Raw genomic sequence first — 17,479 nt, 5'->3', positions numbered from 1 at the left:
AGATCGGTCGCGCATGTCAGTGTTGAAGGTTGGTTTCGTGATCTTGTTTCCGTGATCGTGATGCAGAGGTCGTGACACGACTTACCCCTACCGGTCGGTTGTCCGCCATCGGGGTAGATAGTGGAACTAAATCTGGATGTAGCACGCGAAGATCAATGAGATTGATCGAATCGGAACATAGATCAACACCTTGGAAATGTGATTGCCGCGGTGCTGAAATCTGTTGGAGCGGTCTCGGCAAAACGGCTGTAACTTTTGCATATGAACTCCGATTTTGCTTCACGACCTGTCAAACTGAAGCTAACGAAAAGTTGGATCAGCGTCGAAATCCACACCTTGGAACAGGATTTCGACGCTTATGGCTAGGCCAAAATCCGCTTGGAAGATAGAGTTTCAGGAGGTTTTATCTTCGGCGGTAGAACGTCTGACTCGTTTTTGCAGGGAATGACTGTGATTTGGTATAGCCCATGTATGTTGCTTGTATATTATTGTTTCATGACCTGCGTGTCATGAGTGCGGCAACTGGCAGGAGCCATATGGTTGTCCCATTATTGTATTAATGACCTACGTGTCAACATGAGAAGCCATGTAATGTAATTTACTTTCAGTAGCTATTAGTTTTTAAGAGCATAGTATCTTATGTAACACTTGGCGGTTGACACCATGGCGTGGAGATGGAGATCACCACGAGGAAAACCATGCATGGGCAGACCGCACACGTGGAGATGGAGATCACCATGCGCTGTGAAAAGGGGCTATACCATATCACACATACATAAACTGCCTGTGAATGTTTATCCCTTTTATGCACCCTTCCTTTTGCATGGTAGATGTTTTAAGTAGGGTGATCCCTCAAAGAATGTCAAGTACCAATGCCTCCCCAATTGCTGCACCTTCACATGTCAAGTATATTTAGTGGCGGGTCTATGAAATTAGGGTGCCACTAGATCTCCTTGAAGTGATGGGTTTGTGTCAAACACTTACACGCGGAGCATTGGTTGACTTGTCATGGCTATCAAAACAGTTTTGGGCTACGAGGCATAGGAGTTGGCGAGGCATGAGATGTCCCCAACAACAAGAGTCGTATGGAGATACAATTAGCAAGAGTTGCTTACCGAGTGATCTTGTCCTCTAGCGGTGATGCGAAAGCTCACTAGTTGACATGTTGATCTTGGATCTTGAATCAGTAAGTATCAACCGAGGGATGTTGATTTTAGTGGGAGTAATGATCTTATTAAAATGTTTAATATGAATTACTCTTCATGAATACATGTCTTAGTGTTTTGCATATTTCTGTTGTAGATCAATGGCACCACCTGCTCAAGTTACCCCTTTTGCGTTGAAATCAGTCCTGGAAAAAGATAAATCGAATGGAACAAACTTTACCACCAGGTATAGAAACCTGAGAATTGTTCTTAGGCATGAGAAAAAGGAACAAGTTCTAGAGAATCCGCTTCCATAGGAACCTGCCGATAATGCCAATGCCACAGGCAGAAATGCCTACCAGAAACTCGTTGATGAATCAAACGAGATCAGCTGTCTCATGCTGGCTTCTATGGAGCCCGATCTGTAGCAGTAGTTCGAAAATATTGAGGCTTTTGATATGATCGAGAACCTTAAGAGCATGTTTCAAATGTAGGCTAGGACCGAAAGGTTCAATGTCTGGCGATCCTTGATGGATTGTAAGCTGAAAGAGGGTGATCCACTAAGCCTGCGTGTGATCAAGATGATCAGGTACATGCAAGCTCTGGATAGGCTGGGCTTCCCAATTGGTGATGAGTTGTTCATAGATACAATTCTGGGTTCTCTTCTGGACAACTATGGGCCATCATCTCGAACTACCATATGCATGGGATGGAAAAGAAGCTCACTGAATTGCATGGGATGCTCAAAGTGGCAGAGCAGGATATCAAGAAAGGTACACATTGTCAAGTGTTGATGGTGTAGAACTCGGCTAAGTTCAAGAAGAGCTGGTCCAAGAAAAAGGCTAAGGAAAAGGGCAAAGAGAAGGAGGCAACTCCAACTGCAGCTGCTACGCCTAAGTCAGGGATGACTTCGGGGAGTATTTTCTTTCATTGCAAGGAACCCGGACACTGGAAAAGGAACTATAGCAAGTGGCTTGCCGAGAAAGGCAAGAAGACTGGAATTATGACTTCTTCTTCAGGTACACTTGTTGTATATGTTATAGACATTTATCTTGCTGATGTTTCTAGTAGCTCTTGGGTATATGATACCGGATCGGTTGTTCACATATGCAACTCGATGCAAGGGCTAAGTAGAACTAGGAATGTCACAAGAGGAGAAGTTGACATTCGCGTCGGGAATAAAGCCAGAGTTGCTGCATTGACCGTCGGCACTATGAAACTTAATTTACCTTCAGGATTTGTAATGGAACTTGATAATTGTTATTATGTTCCTGCTTTGAGTCAAAACATTATTTCTGCCTCATGTTTGATGAGACAAGGTTATGAATTCAGTATTAAGGACAATGGTTGTTCTATTTACTTGAATAATATGTTTCATGGCTTTGCACCCGTTGTAAATGGGTTATTTATCCTAGATCTTGAAGGTGAATCAGTTTATAACATAAATGTCAAGAGGCATAAGCCTAATGAGATAAATCCGACTTACATCTGGCATTGTCGACTAGGACACATTAGTCAAAAGCACATGAAGAAGCTCCATGATGATGGAATTCTAACTTTGTTTGAGTTTGAATATTTCGAGACATGTGAGTCTTGCCTACTCGGTAAGATGACTAAGACTCCTTTTGCAAAGAGTTGCGAGAAGGCGTCCGAGTTGTTGGAACTTATACATAGTGATGTATGTGGACCAATGAGCATGATAGCCAGAGGTGGTTTCCAATACTTCGTGACTTTCACCGACGACTTGAGTAGATATGGATATGTCTACTTGATGAGGCACAAGTCAGAAACTTTTGAAAAGTTCAAGGAGTTTCAGAACGAAGTGGAAAATCAACTTGGCAAGAAAATCAAACTTCTACAATCTGATCGTGGCGGTGAGTATATGAGCCAGGAGTTTGATGACCATCTGAAGAATCGTGGAATAGTTCCACAACTGACTCCTCCGGGTACACCACAGAGAAATAGTGTGTCGGAACGGAGGAATCGGACCCTGTTGGACATGGTCCGATCGATGATGAGTCAGTCGGATTTACCCTTGTCATTTTGGGGATACGCTCTAGAAACTGCAGCTTTCACACTGAACAGGGTACCATCTAAGTCCGTAGATAAGACACCATATGAGATATGGACTGCAAAGAGTCACAGTTTGTCTTTTCTGAAAATTTTGGGATGTGAAGCATATGTCAAGCGACTCCATTCGGATAAGCTCACACCCAAATCGGACAAGTGCATATTCGTGGGATATCCAAGGGAAACCTTGGGATATTACTTCTACAACCATGAAGAGGGCAAAGTGTTTGTCGCTCGACATGGAGTTTTCCTTGATAAAGAGTTTCTCAATCGGAAGGCTAGTGGGAGGACGGTCCGACAAGAACAAATTCGAGAACCACACGGGGACATTCCGGTAGGTGATACTGTCACACCGGAGTTAGTCAGGGAACCCGTAGTGGAGTCGACACCGGTTCCACGGAGGTCAGAAAGGTTACGCAATTTGCATGACTGCAATGTGTTGTTCTTGGAGAACAACAAGCCGACTAAGTACGCAGAAGCGATGGAGAGCCCTGATTCCGAGTTATGGCTTGAGGCCATGAGATCCGAATTAAAGTCTATGGATGACAATCAAGTTTGGAACTTGGTTGATCTGCCAGATGGCGTTCGAGCCATTGAGTGCAAGTGGATCTTTAAGAAGAAAACTGATATGGACAGAAATGTCACAGTCCATACGGCTCGACTTGTTGCTAAAGGTTATCGACAAGTTCAAGGAGTTGACTACGATGAGACTTACTCACCGGTAGCGATGCCTAAATCAATTCGAATCATTCTTGCTATAGCGGCATATTTCGACTATGAAATATGGCAGATGGATGTCAAAACGGCTTTCCTTAATGGAAATTTAACCGAGGATGTGTATATGACACAACCCATGGGTTTTGTCGATCCAAAGAAGTCTAGCATGGTATGCAAGCTTCAGAGATCCATTTATGGATTAAGGCAAGCATCTCGGAATTGGAACATTCATTTTAATGAAGCTGTCAAAGAGTTTGGCTTCATCAAGAATGAGTGTGATCATTGTGTATTAAAAAAGTCAGTGGGAGCTCAGTTGCATTTCTGATCTTATATGTGGATGACATATTATTGATTGGAAATGCTGTTCAAATGCTTGAATCTGTCAAGGACTCATTGAAAAATAGTTTTTCTATGAAGGACTTGGGAGAAGCAGCTTACATTTTGGGAATCAAGATCTATAGAGATAGATCGAGAAGGCTTATTGGATTAAGCCAGAGTGCGTATATTGACAAGATGTTGAAGCGGTTCAACATGCAAGATGCCAAGAAAGGTTTCTTGCCCATGTCACATGGCATTAGTCTTAGCAAGACTCAGAGTCCTACGACTCCTGATGAGCGAAGACGCATGGATGGGATTCCGTATGCTTCGACTGTTGGGTCAGTCATGTATGCTATGGTATGTACTCGTCCCGATGTTAGTTTTGCTCTTAGGTGGTGGGCAGATACCAGGCTGATCCAGGGCAGAGTCACTGGACAGTGGTTAAGAATATCCTTAAGTACTTGAGAAGGACTAAGGATATGTTCCTGGTTTATGGAGGTGAGGATGAGCTCGTTGTAAAGAGTTACACCGATGCTAGTTTCCAAATAGATAGGGATGATAGTCGATCGCATTCTGTGTTTGTGTTCATTCTAAATGGAGGAGCACTGAGCTAGAGGAGCTCCAAGCAAGATACGGTAGCTGATTCTACAACAGAGGCCGAGTACATTGCGGCTTCTGAAGCTGCAAAAGAAGGTGTTTGGGTGAAGAGTTTTATTTCTGATCTTGGTGTGGTTGAGGGCGTGTCTAATCCATTGGACCTCTATTGTGATAATAGTGGTGCCATTGCGAAAGTCAAGGAACCATGGAAACATCATAAAACCCAACACATACTCAGGCGTTTTACCTTATTCGCGACATTGTCGAAAGAGGTGATGTAAACATATGCAAGGTACACACGGATGCAAATGTTGCTGATCCATTGACGAAGCCTCTCCCTCGTCTGAAGCATGAGGCGCACATGAGCTCCATGGGCATACGATTGACTCTAGTGCAAGTGGGAGACTGTTGGAGATATGCCCTAGAGGCAATCATGTGATGATGATATTTCCATATGTATTCATGAGTCCTTTGTATTGTCCTTGAACATCATCAATGATATGCATCAATAAGTATGTGACTTGTTTGTGGAACTATGTATTGTATGATGATTGTTTTAATGGTCCCTAGTTGATAAGGTTATGAGGACACATATCCTTGACTAGTATACGACTCGGTTGATGACTATGTTTCACAAGTCATATGCATGGAGATGCTAAACCGATAGTATGGGCTCGGGGATGGAGATCACCGAGCCGGACATACCCACTTTGAGATGCAGCGAGATATAGTCATCTGTTAGTCTCAAGTGCAATGTTTATGCCATGTCCTAGACCTGAGGTCCTCACATGTTCTCGGGATGAGGATCGACTCACTTAGGGTCTATCAAATGCTACTCCGTAACTGGGTAGTTATAAAGGTAGCTTTTGGGTGAGTCGTGAGACATGCCGCGAGACATGGTTGACCAAGATGGAATTTGCCCCTCCTATTTGGAGAGATATTCTCTGGGCCCTCTCGAGTGATCAGATTCGGAAAGCATGGCCATGTGACTTGGGTTAAGTGTTAACCCAGTTCGGGAATCTGTATCATGGTTTCGAGAAGAGAGGTCGAGCTAACACAAGGGTGAAAAGTACTCGCCTTGAGCTCGACAAAAAATATCGTGAGGCAAACGGAATGTTGCATATGCCACATTGTTGAGGTTCGTCAAACTACTTTACGCCCACATGGGAGTTGGCACGTTCTGCTAGGAGCCGCTACCAACTATCGAATCAGGTTGTGTCCATGTGTACGTGAACCTATAGGGTCGCACACTTAAGGGGATGCAGCCCATTCGGATGGGATTTGAGTGGAAAATGGATGTGGACTCCTAGTGGGCTCAAGTGTTGAGCCCACCTCGGAGGTCTATATAAAGGGGAGTGGGCACACCACTTAGTGTTGAGGGAATTGAACCACGCCCATGCCGCGTGACCGAACCTAGCAGTCCGCCGCTCGATGCTGCTCCCCATACGTGTGGGTACCTTGGAGGCATCGCATCTGCGGTGCTTGGATGAACCGTTCGAGGGAACTGCGAGGTGCCTTTCATGGGAGATCACCATTCACGGGTCTTCGCTGTTCGTGGGAGATCGGCAACGCGAGGAGGTGACGGCCCGGGAGATCGGCTACACGCATCACCAACTCTACTTCCGCTGCGGTGACTGCGCGTCTAGTGGTAAGCCCGATCCGTGATCTATTTCCAGCAGCATGATCTTGGGTGCGCGGTAGAAAATTTTGTTTGGCGCTAGCGTAGCATACCGCGTGCTCCAACAGAAGAAGGCTGAAAGTGTCGGATATCGGGTTCCGGCAAAACCCTTGAGGTTCGGACAATGGGGTGTGCACAAAGATCTCTCCCCCTCCCTAGCTCGCACACTCTACGATCTCATGGCCTAGGTCGATGAACCCAAAGAACATGAGACACAAGATTTATACTGGTTCAGGCCATCGTTGTGGTGTAATACCCTTCTCCAGTGTGGTGTGGTGGATTGCCTCTTGGGCTGTGGATGAACAGTTACAAGGGAAGAAGAGCCTCGCGAGGAGAGGTGTTCTTGTGCTTGGTGAACTTGAGTGGTTGGGGGATGATCCGGATCCGGTCCCCTTCTATGGTGGTGGCTACTCCTATTTATAGAGGCCCTGGTCCTATTCCCAAATATTGAGTGGGAAGGGATCCCACAACGGCCAAATTCGAAGGGAGACAACTAGTACAAGCTATCCTGACAAAAGTAGTCTTCGCTTGCCAAAGGCTCTGGTGGTGACGCCGTCTTGGGCTCCACGGTGACCTCCATCCTGCCGTCCTGCTGGTCTTAGTCTTGTTGCACTGATATGGAAACCTTTGCCTGATGCCTCGCGACTCCTCTCCTGCGCTTGCCCCTTTAGCACCAAAGAGGAAACAAGGACACTGCGCGCGCTGGCGCCTGCCTGGCTCCAGTCATCATGGCTTGCGTCACAGAAACCTCGTGAGGTGTCCCTTGCCTTGATCTCTCCGCCCCTCATGATCCAACCTGGTGAGGCTGCCCCTGAGGAGGTCTTGCATCGTCCGCCTTGCGAGGCTTGGCCCCTCGTGAGGGTCTTGAGTGTTTGCTGGTGAAGATGGGCCGTACGGGGCCGCTGGTGGAGCCACGCTGCGGGCCGCAGGCAGGCAAGTCTGGGGACCCCCGTTCCTAGAATGCCGACAATAGCCCCTGGGCCCAAGGCGCGCTCGGGCTTGGCTTCGAGGCGAAGCCAAAGGGCAAGGGCAGAGTGCTGCGGGCCCCAATAGCTTGCGGCCCTGCCTGACACATGGCGATCGGTTGGACGTGGGCGGCCCCGCTTCCCCACGCAGCCTAGATATCCGCCTGGCTAGGCGGCTACGGCGTCCCACACAGTTATTTCCCCCTTGCTGGCAACGCATCCCCGACTCCTTTGCTTCCTTGAACCTCAGCTTCCTTTCCCAATCCAACGTGAGCTCAGTCCTCCCCATCGTTATGGCGCTGAACCGGATAGAGAAAGGGAAGAAACCCATGTCCTCAGCCAACCCGCCTCCTGCCGTCGAGCCCGCTGTTGGCCGATCGCGGGTGCTCAACAAGGAGGCCATGGACAAGGTCCGCCTTGCGCTCGCCACCAGCTTCAAGGAATGGGGTAGGACGGCGGCCTGGCCGGTGTCCCGAGCTTCTGTTGATAGAGCAGCCACCAAGGTCCAGTTCTTCGTTGACGCCCTATGGGCCGGTTTGGTTCCCCCCTTCTCCGCCTTCTTCAATGTCGTGCTCTCCCATTCCCAGATTCATCTACTGCACTTAGATCCCCAATCTGTCGCTCTTCTTTCCGTCTTCGCCTTCGCCTGCGAGGCGATGGTGGGCATCGCCCCCTTCGTGGCCCTTCTGCGCCATTTCTTCTCGCTGCACCTGACCGACCCCCGGCAATGCTCGGGGTGCCTGAGCTTCCAGGCCGTGGCGGCGACGGCCGGCTCGTGGATTGACTTCAAGCTCCCACTATCTGCGAGCGGGTTCCGGATGCGGTGGGTGTATGTGGATGTCGGAGTGCTTAGCCCTTTGCTCTCGCCTCCGTCTGCGCTCGACGTTCCCAGCTCCGGCTAGGCTCACGAGAAGCTTACGAGCCCCCACCTTGCCTTCGTCTAGCTCCGGATGAGGAGGTTGAAAGACCTCGGCTTGACCGCACCCATGGTGATGAAGGAGTTCCTTTGACGCTGCGCCGACCCACTCCAGCGCCATTCCCAGCCGATGTGGGCCCTTTCTGTCGGCGCGGATCGCATGATGCTCTAGGAGTCAGAGCTTCCGCTTGAGGCACAAAGAATAGTGCTTGAGGTCCTGGCGGGCAACCCCTCGCGAGCCGATATGCCACCGGAGGGTTGTCTCTTGTATGACTGCTCGAACAGGGTGGAGTTCGCGGGGCAGATGCCCCCCTTTGAAGAATGGGGGCTGTGTCCGGTTGGCCTTGAGGGGTCCCGCGAGAACCCCGTCACCGTGGTTCCCATCCTTGCCGCCGACGCCAAACTTGCCCCAAGAGTGGACGCAAGGGGCAAGCATCACCGGAAGCTGGGGGCGCGGGTGGCGCGGCGTTGGAGCCCCCCACAGTTCCTGAAGCGTCAACTTCGGGAACCCACAACTCTCGCGCCGAGGAAGCAGTTGAGGGGGCAACGCAACCCCTGCTCCCGAGGCAGTACTTGATGGCTCTCCCCGGCTTGGTGCTCCTGAAGTCACTCCCTCGGGCGCTTCACCAGCCGCGCCCTGTGCTGGTCACCATGCCCAACACTTCGGCCGGCTCCGTGTAGACTTCGATGCGCTCCGCAAGAGGAAGGGGTCCCCAAGCTGCGGTAGCGGTGCTTTTCGGCCGTTGAAATAGAGGAAGTACATCGCCATAGATGACTAAGTACCTTATCTTTGAAATTCCTTGAGTGATGCTTCCCTTCCTGACGGTGGTTCTTCAGGATCCCATCTGCTAAGGCTGCAAAGACCCTCGGGAAGCAAACTCCTCCTGCCTCGGATCTCTCGCTGGCCTTGAGCGTCCCATGCCAACATGCTGCCCCCGTTGCGAGGCCGGCTGGAGAGGCAGACACGCTAGCTTGGCGCCTTGAGCCCACGCTCCTGTCGTCTCTTCTTCGTGGCCTCATCGGGGGTGTGACGAGCGTACCAAGGACTCCTCCTCTGTTATAGACGGCGGTTGGATGGCTTCGGTCTTGGTTCCTTCTTCGAGCAGCGAGCCTCATACTAACCAGGCTTCTGTCGAAGCTCCATCAGTGTCTGGAGGGGCGTCAGCCCCCAGCCCGTTGCAGAAAGGGGGCGAGCCGCTTCGGGTCCCGTCGACGGCCCCTGTTGTGGAGGACGGAGTCGGCCGCACGCTCAAAAATGCGCACGAATGGAGCATCGTCCACCACGAGCTCATCCGGGAGGCGATGGGTGCGATGAGCCGGCTTGGCGGGGAGGTCGCGGATGTAGACGCGCGCCTTGAGGCTGAGGGTCTTCGGCTGGTGGAAGAGTGGCATAAACTGAAGGTGGCCATCAACCTTGGGCACCACCAACGTGAGCTTGATAACGCGAAGGCTGAGGCGTCTCTTGCGACCTCGCGCGAAGCTTGCGCCCGAGCCTTGGAAGAAGCCCATGAAGCTAATTGACATCGCGAGATCGCAGAGAAGCGCGCGTGGGAGCTCCAAGCCTGGAGTGCCTCTCTTGAGCAGAAGTGGAGGCGCACAAGGCTGCCCTAGCATCGATGTAGGGGACGCCTGCCGAGGAGGAAGAGATCCTGAGGCACGAGGAAGCGCTAGAACTGGAAGCCACGAAGCGCAACCTTGAGCTCGAGCAGTTGGAGACGAGGGAGCGCCAGGTTGCCCAAGCTGAGGATGCTGTCGGCGCGCGCGAGGCCAAGGCCCAGGAGGAAGTCGACCGCCGGGCGGCCGTGGCTCGCGCGGACCTTGTGGGAAGAAACGACCTAAAATTGAAGCTTGTGGAAGCCGAGGCTATGGGTAGGACTAATGCCCTCAGGTCAGGGTTGGATGAGGCTGGACGTCGCGAGAAAACCGCCGCAACCGCCCTATCTTCGGTGCAAGCCAAGCTAGCTTCCGCACGTGCCGAGCTGTTTTCCCTTCAGCAGTGGGTCGCCGTCGCTAAATCCTCCGCGCCGCAGGGCAGGGAGGAAGCGCTCCGGCGGCAGACGCTGGAGCGCGAGAACGCCCCCATGCTCCAAAACCTCAGGGTCAGAGTCAACGCGGCGCTGGGTGCCGTTTGTGACGAAAATGCAGCTCATCCCCACTCGGACGAGTACGCCAGTCACCTCCTTTTCTTCGCCGACGTGGTGACACGCCTGGAGAATCTATCCGAGAGGGTTCGCATGCTTGTTGAGGAGCGGAGCCACGGCCTGCTCAAGCACGCGTTCTCCCGTGTCTTCAGCCACCTCCAGAACACCTACCCCAACTTTGACTTTGACGCCACCATTTCCCCTATGCCCGAGGCCATCCGGGACGACCTGGCGCGCTGGGTAGAGGACAATGTGGACGCTCTAGTCAGAGCCTTCACCTCCGAGGATGACGTGGTAGTTGTCGCTGCAGATGAAGGCGACATGGTCGACGATGGTGCGGGCGACACCGGCAATGGTGACGGTGATGCTGGTGACGAGGATGGTGGCGCCAGCGATGGTAACGATGATGCCAGTGACGCGTCAGAGGGCGTCCTGGAGGGTGCAGCGAGCGATATGTCCGATGAGCCCCTGCTCCCTCATTGATGAGCCTGTAAGTGAAAACTTGGGCATGACCCTAAAAGTTGTGAGAGCATTTTAGGAGGGGGAGCCCCTCATATAAACAGATTACTGCCTCTATTCCCTAGGCCAAGCTGAAGATGTGTTTTTTATGGGCCCGCGAGTCATGCCACGAGTTTACTATTGAAATTTACCTTGGTTAGGACCGGTTTCCTACCAGTTCGTGAGGTCGTGAGCTCCTGAAGGGCCTGCTGATCCGCCTGAGAGGGCGTCGCAAGGAGCAAGCGCCAGCCGTGGAAGGGTGCGCGCGCGTGCCGCGCCAGCCCCCGCTCTCTAGGCGCTTGCGAGTGGGGGAGGCAGATGTGCGAACTTCAAGTCGGGCAAGGAACCAGATGGCAAGAAATCGAACGAACGAGAAATGTCACCCCCCGCGCATAGCAATGAAAATTGAACTTCAACTTAAATCCAAAGCCAGAAATAGGGCTATAGAAAACAGGTTAAGAGCAAATGGCCACGTCCGGCACCTAGTCTAGTCTTCTTGTCTTCTCACCAGCCCGGAGCTAAGTGCTGCCACTAGGCGTGGGAGGGAGCCCCCGAGGCCCGAGGGTGGTGCTCCTGAGACTCTGGGGCGTGTACATCCCCACTCATTATTACGTGAGAGTTTCACGAGTGGAGATCTTCACAAGGCGTGGGCCTTACTTCATATCGCTAGCCGAGGGCCCCACCTTGCGCCGCCCTCGACCACCGTTGGTTTGACCGGAAACCAGGACGAATCAAAGGGGAAAAGGGGACGCCAGTGGCGCCCTTGGCGACCACGGGTCCTCTGCCGGGGGAAGGCTAATCAGCACCTCCCCGACAGAGGGCCTACCTCCGGGGGGCTCCTTGCTCCGTGCGATGTGGGGGACCTGGCTCCCGGCCTCTCCCTGCAGCCCCCAGTGCGCTCCTCCTAGTGGGAGGGAGGCCGTTGAGCTGCGGCCGCCGTCCGCCGTTGTGACCTGATTCTCCTGTGACCCATGGTTAGCATAAGCTTGTTCCTGAGAGATTAGTGGTACCCTGTAGCTGTCATCGCCGGCATGGTTGGTGAGGCTCACGACGCACTCGGGGGTTCCTGGAAGGCCTCAGCTTTCAGTGCCTCATCCTCTCAGCCCGGCTCGAGGAACGAGCCAGGGTCGTCTTCCAGCGCATACTCCTGGTCTATCATGCGGGGCACGTAGGCCTACGAGGCCGCCGCCCCGAAGACCTCGCCAAAGTGCCCCACGCTCCATGTCGCGCCGCCTGAGGATGGTAGGGCGGCATTCCGTCGAGGCTGCGGGTGGCAACGCTCGTGCCCGCGCCCTTCGGAGGTGGTGCAGGCGCGAGTGGGCGCCCAACACTTCTGGTCGCGACGGTGTCGATGAAGCCTCCTGGCGCTCCTGGGGGTGCGAGGACGCGGCGAGGCCTGCCATGCGATCTGGTCGTGGCCTGGGATAGGAGCAAGGAGCAGAAGGGCGGTGCTCCCGAGGCCACGGCGTCCAGTAGCTCGGCGACGCACTCTAGCAATGTGTCCCGGCCGCTCTCCATCAGTCGGCATCGCAGTAGCTCCCGAGCCACCGTGAGTGCGGCCCTCATGTTTTCTTGTTCCCGTTGGGTGTGCGACGCCATGGCCGCAACGTGGCTTGAGGCCCTTGCGCCCCCCCGCACTTGTCGTGGAGTGAGGGTGGACGGCGTTTGACTGCGTCGCCCACGCCCTGTGGCGCTTGGCAGTGCGCGCGCCTCCTAGGGCGCTGGGTTGAGGTCTTCCTGGGTGGATGGCGCTGCCCAGGCCAGCCAAGCTGCCCAGCGGTCAGCGTTGGTCCTCGGGTCACCGGACATCGGACCCTCAGGACGTCGGCGGATCAACAGGGGGAAGAGAACTCTGGCGCACCCCTACCTGGCGTGCCAAATGTCGGATTTCGGGTTCCGGCAAAACCCTTGAGGTTCGAACACCGGGGTGCGCACAAAGATCTCTCCCCCTCCCTAGCTCGCACACTCTATGATCTCACGGCCTAGCTCGACGAACCCAAAGAACATGAGACACAAGATTTATACTGGTTCGGGCCACCGTTGTGGTGTAAGACCCTACTCTAGTGTGGTGTGGTGGATTGCCTCTTGGGCTGAGGATGAACAGTTACAAGGGAAGAACAGCCTCGCGAGGAGATGTGTTCTTGTGCTTGGTGAACTTGAGCGGTTGGGGGATGATCCGGATTCGGTCCCCTTCTATGGTGGTGGCTAGTCCTATTTATAGAGGCCCTGGTCCTCTTCTCAAATATTGAGCAGGAAGGGATCCCACAATGGCCAAATTCGAAGGGAGGCAACTAGTACAAGCTATCCTGACAAAAGTAGTCTTCGCCTGCCAAAGGCTCTGGTGGTGACGTCGTCTTGGGCTCCACGGCGACCTGCATCCTGCCATCCTGCTGGTCTTGGTCTTGTTGCACCGATATGGAAACCTTTGCCTGATGCCTCGGGACTCCTTGCCTATGCCTGCCCCTTTAGCGCCAAATAGGAAACAAGGACACTGCGCGCCGGCGCCCACCTGGCGCCCACCTGGTTCCAGTCGTCATAGCTTGCATCATAGAAACCTCACGAGGTGTCCCAAGCCTTGATCTCTACGCACCTCGCGAGCCAGCCTGGTTAGGCCGCCCCTGAGGAGGTCTTGCGTCATCCGTCTCGCGAGGCTTGGCCCCTCGCGAGGGTCTTGAGTGTTTGGTGGTGAAGATGGGCCACACGAAGCCACTAGTGGAGCCATGCTACGGGCCCCAGGCAGGCAAGTCTGGGGACCCCGTTCTCAGAACGCCGACAGAGAGCACTTGGCATCCATTAGGACCCACTTTCTCCTGAAGCCCTCGGCCTTCTTCCCGACCTTTGAGATCGCATTGGTCTTGTTGGCTGCGATGAAGTTGGCGCACCCCGAGCAGGGGCCGTCCTTGATCCGGAGATAAAAGAAGTGGTGCGGCAGTGCCACGGACGGCATCACCCCAACATACGCCTCACAATAGATGGCGAAGATCGACAGAAGGAGGATGGAGTCGGGATGAAGGTGGAGGGCGTGAAGCTTGTAGTGGCTGAGGACGGAGTAGAAGAAGTCAGAGAATGGGGGGAACCAACCCCGCAACAATGCTGCTCATGAAGAAGGGATAGAAGGTGCTACCCGAGGGCTCCGGCTTGGCGGAGCCAGCCCGAAGCACGGTTTTCCTCTTCTCATGGCCCGCCACCATTATCAGGAGCATGGTGGCAAGGTTCTTCTCCGAAACGCTTGGCGCGCACAACGCAGGCTCGTAGAAGGATGGCAGGGCGACAGCTCGAGCTTTGTTGGCGCCATTGGTGGCGTTTTCGGAGGAGGATTTGGGCGGATCTGGAGTCCTTGGGAACGAGGAGCAAGAAAGGGGATATTGAGCAAGACGAAGGGGAGCAATGAAGGTAGCGTAGCCCGCGCCAGCTTTTTATCAGTCGGGCGGTTGCCGAGGCAGCGTGGGGAAGCGGAGACGCCCACGTCCCATCAATCGCCACGCGTCAATCAAGGCCATAGGCTATTGGGGCCCGCGGTGCTCCGCACATGCCCCTTAGCTTCGCCTCGAAGCCAAGTCCGAGCGCGCCTCGGGCATGGGGGCACGCCTTGGACCCTAGACCCTACGTGGCCTGCCAAATGTCGGATTTCGGGTTCCGGCAAAACACTGAAGGTTCGAACTCTGGGGTGCACATGAAGATCTCTCCCTCCCCCTAGCTTACTCACTCACCACGATCTGAAGGCTCAGCTCGTCGAACCTGAAGAACAGGGGACATTATACTGGTTCGGGCCATCGATGTGGTGTAATACCATACTCCCGTTTGGTGTGGTGGATTGCCTTGCAGGCTGAGGATGAACAAGTACAAGGGAAGAACTACCTCCCGAGGAGAGGTGTTCTTGAACTCAGTGAGCTTGTGTGGTTGAGGATGATCTGAATGATCCGTCCCTTCCTATGGTGGTTTATAGTCTTATTTATAGAGGCCGTGACCCTCCTCCCAAATATTAGGCGGGTAGGGATCCGACAACAGCCAATTTGAAGGGGGACAGCTAGTACAAGCTATCCTGACAAAAGGTGGTCTTCGCCTGCCAAAGGCTCTAGTAGTGACACCGTCGTGGGCTCCGCGATGACCTCCGTCCCGCCGTCCTGCTGGTCTTGGTCTCGTTGCACCGATATGAAAACCTTTTCCTGATGCCTCGGGACTCCTCGCCTGCGCCTGCTCCTTTAGCACCAAAGAGGCAACTGGTGCTCTGTGCCCACTAGGGCCCGCCTGGCACCCGCCCGGCCTTGGTCATCATGCCTCATGTCACGGGAACCTCATGAGGTGCCCCTCGCCTTGATCTCTCCACTCCTTGCGAGCTAATCTAGTGAGGCTACCCCCGAGGAGGTCTTGTGTCGTCCACCTCGTGAGGCTTGGCCCCTCGCGAGGGTCTTGATTGTTTGCTGGTGAAGATGGGCCATACCAGGCCGCTGGAGGAGCCACGCCGCGGGCCGCAGGCAGGCAAGTCTAGGGCCCCCGCTCCCAGAATGCCGACAGTAGCCCCCGGGCCCAAGGCGGGCTCGGACTTGGCTTTGAGGCGAAGCCAAGGGGCAAGTGCAGAGCACCGCGGGCCCCAATAGCCTGTGGCCTTGATTGACGCGTGGCAACTGACGGGACGTGGGCGTCTCCGCTTCCCCACGCTGCCTCGGCAACCGCTCGACTGACAAAAGGCTGGCGCGGGCTCCGCTGCCTTCATTTCTCCCCTTCGTCTTGCTCCATATCCCCTTTCTTGCTCCTGAAGCCCCGTCCTCTTCATCGCCATGGCGCCGAGCCGGACTAGGAAGGGGAAGAAGAAGCTGTTGTTGCGGGAAGGTACAAGAGTTGGGGGGCACGTCGCCAGCGACGAGGGAGTAACTGTGTAGTCCGCGGTGGCCGCCTAGCGAGGCGGATATCAAGGCTAGCTAGGGAAGCGGGGACACTGACATCTCATCAGTCGCCACGCGTCAATGAATACCATAGGCTATTGGGGCCTGCGGTGCTCCGCACTTGCCCCTTGGCTTCGCCTCGAAGCCAAGTCCGAGCATGCCTTAGGCCTGAGGGCTATTGTTGGCGTTCTGGGAATGGGGGTCCCCAGACTTGCCTGCCTACGGCCCACGGCATGGCTCCCCTAGCGGCCTGGTACTGCCCATCTTCACCCGCAAACACTCATGACCCTCGCGAGGGGCCAAGCCTCACGAGGCGGACAACACAAGACCTCCTCAGGGCAGCCTCACTAGGCTGGCTCGTGAGGAGCGGAGAGATCAAGGTGAGGGGCACCTCGTGAGGTTCCCGTGATGTGAGCCATGATGACCAAGGCCAGGCGGGTGCTAGGCGGGCGCTAGCGGGCGCAGAGCACCAGTTGCCTCTTTGGTGCTAAAGGAGCAGGCACAGACAAGGAGTCCCGAGGCATCAGGCAAATGTTTCTATATCGGTGCAACGAGACCAAGACCAGCAGGACGGCAGGACGGAGGTCATCACGGAGCCCACGACGGTGTCACCACCAAAGCCTTTGGCACGCGAAGACCACCTTTTGTCAGGATAGCTTGTACTAGTTGTCCCCCTTCAAATTGGCTGTTGTGGGATCGCTTCCCGCCTAATATTTGGGAGGAGGACCAGGGCCTCTATAAATAGGACTAGCCACCACCATAAGAAGGGGACGGGTCATTCAGATCATCCTCAACCACACAAGCTCACTGAGCTCAAGAACACCTCTCCTCAGGAGGTAGTTCTTCCCTTGTACTTGTTCATTCTCAGCCTGCAAGGCAATCCACCACACCACACTGGACTAGGGTATTACACCACATCGGTGGCCTGAACCAGTATAAACACATGTGTCCCTTGTTCTTTGGGTTCGACAAGCTGAGCGTTGAGATCATGGTGAGTGAGTGAGCTAGTGGGAGGGAGAGATCTTCGTGCACACCCCAGAGTTCGAACCTTGATGGTTTTGCCGGAACCCGAAATCCAACATTTGGCACGCCAGGTAGATGAGGAAGCCAAGGTGAAGGTCCTGGTTGAGGACCGCATGGCCTTCAGGTCCCTTGAAGAGAAGTCCCACATGGCGATGCGGGCACTCTACGAGAAGAGCTTGGAGGAGCCGCTGGCGATAGACGACGAGGGTCGCACCCAGCTGCTTCCTCATCTTGTTGCGACGCTTGAAGAAGTCGTCGACGGGATCGGCCCCTTGGTGGAGGGGGAAGCCCGTGCGCTCTCCTCTGCTGCACCGACACGCATCTTCAGCCACCTCCATCTTCGTGATCCTGACGCCGATCTTGACAAGCTACTCAAGCCCGTGGATGACGAGCGCTGCACAATTGCTGCCGAAGCCGTGAAGAGCCAGGTGGAGGCCTTGCTGAAGAAGTTCCGCGCCTTCGACCCTGTGCCCCGACTGGCGGCACCACCGAACCCGCAACTCCGGCGGGCGGCACTGGTGAGGCAAC

Source organism: Triticum dicoccoides, chromosome 1A, assembly GCF_002162155.2.
Source record: "Triticum dicoccoides isolate Atlit2015 ecotype Zavitan chromosome 1A, WEW_v2.0, whole genome shotgun sequence".
Taxonomy (NCBI): domain Eukaryota; kingdom Viridiplantae; phylum Streptophyta; class Magnoliopsida; order Poales; family Poaceae; genus Triticum; species Triticum dicoccoides.
Note: the sequence above shows the minus strand (reverse complement) of the source record.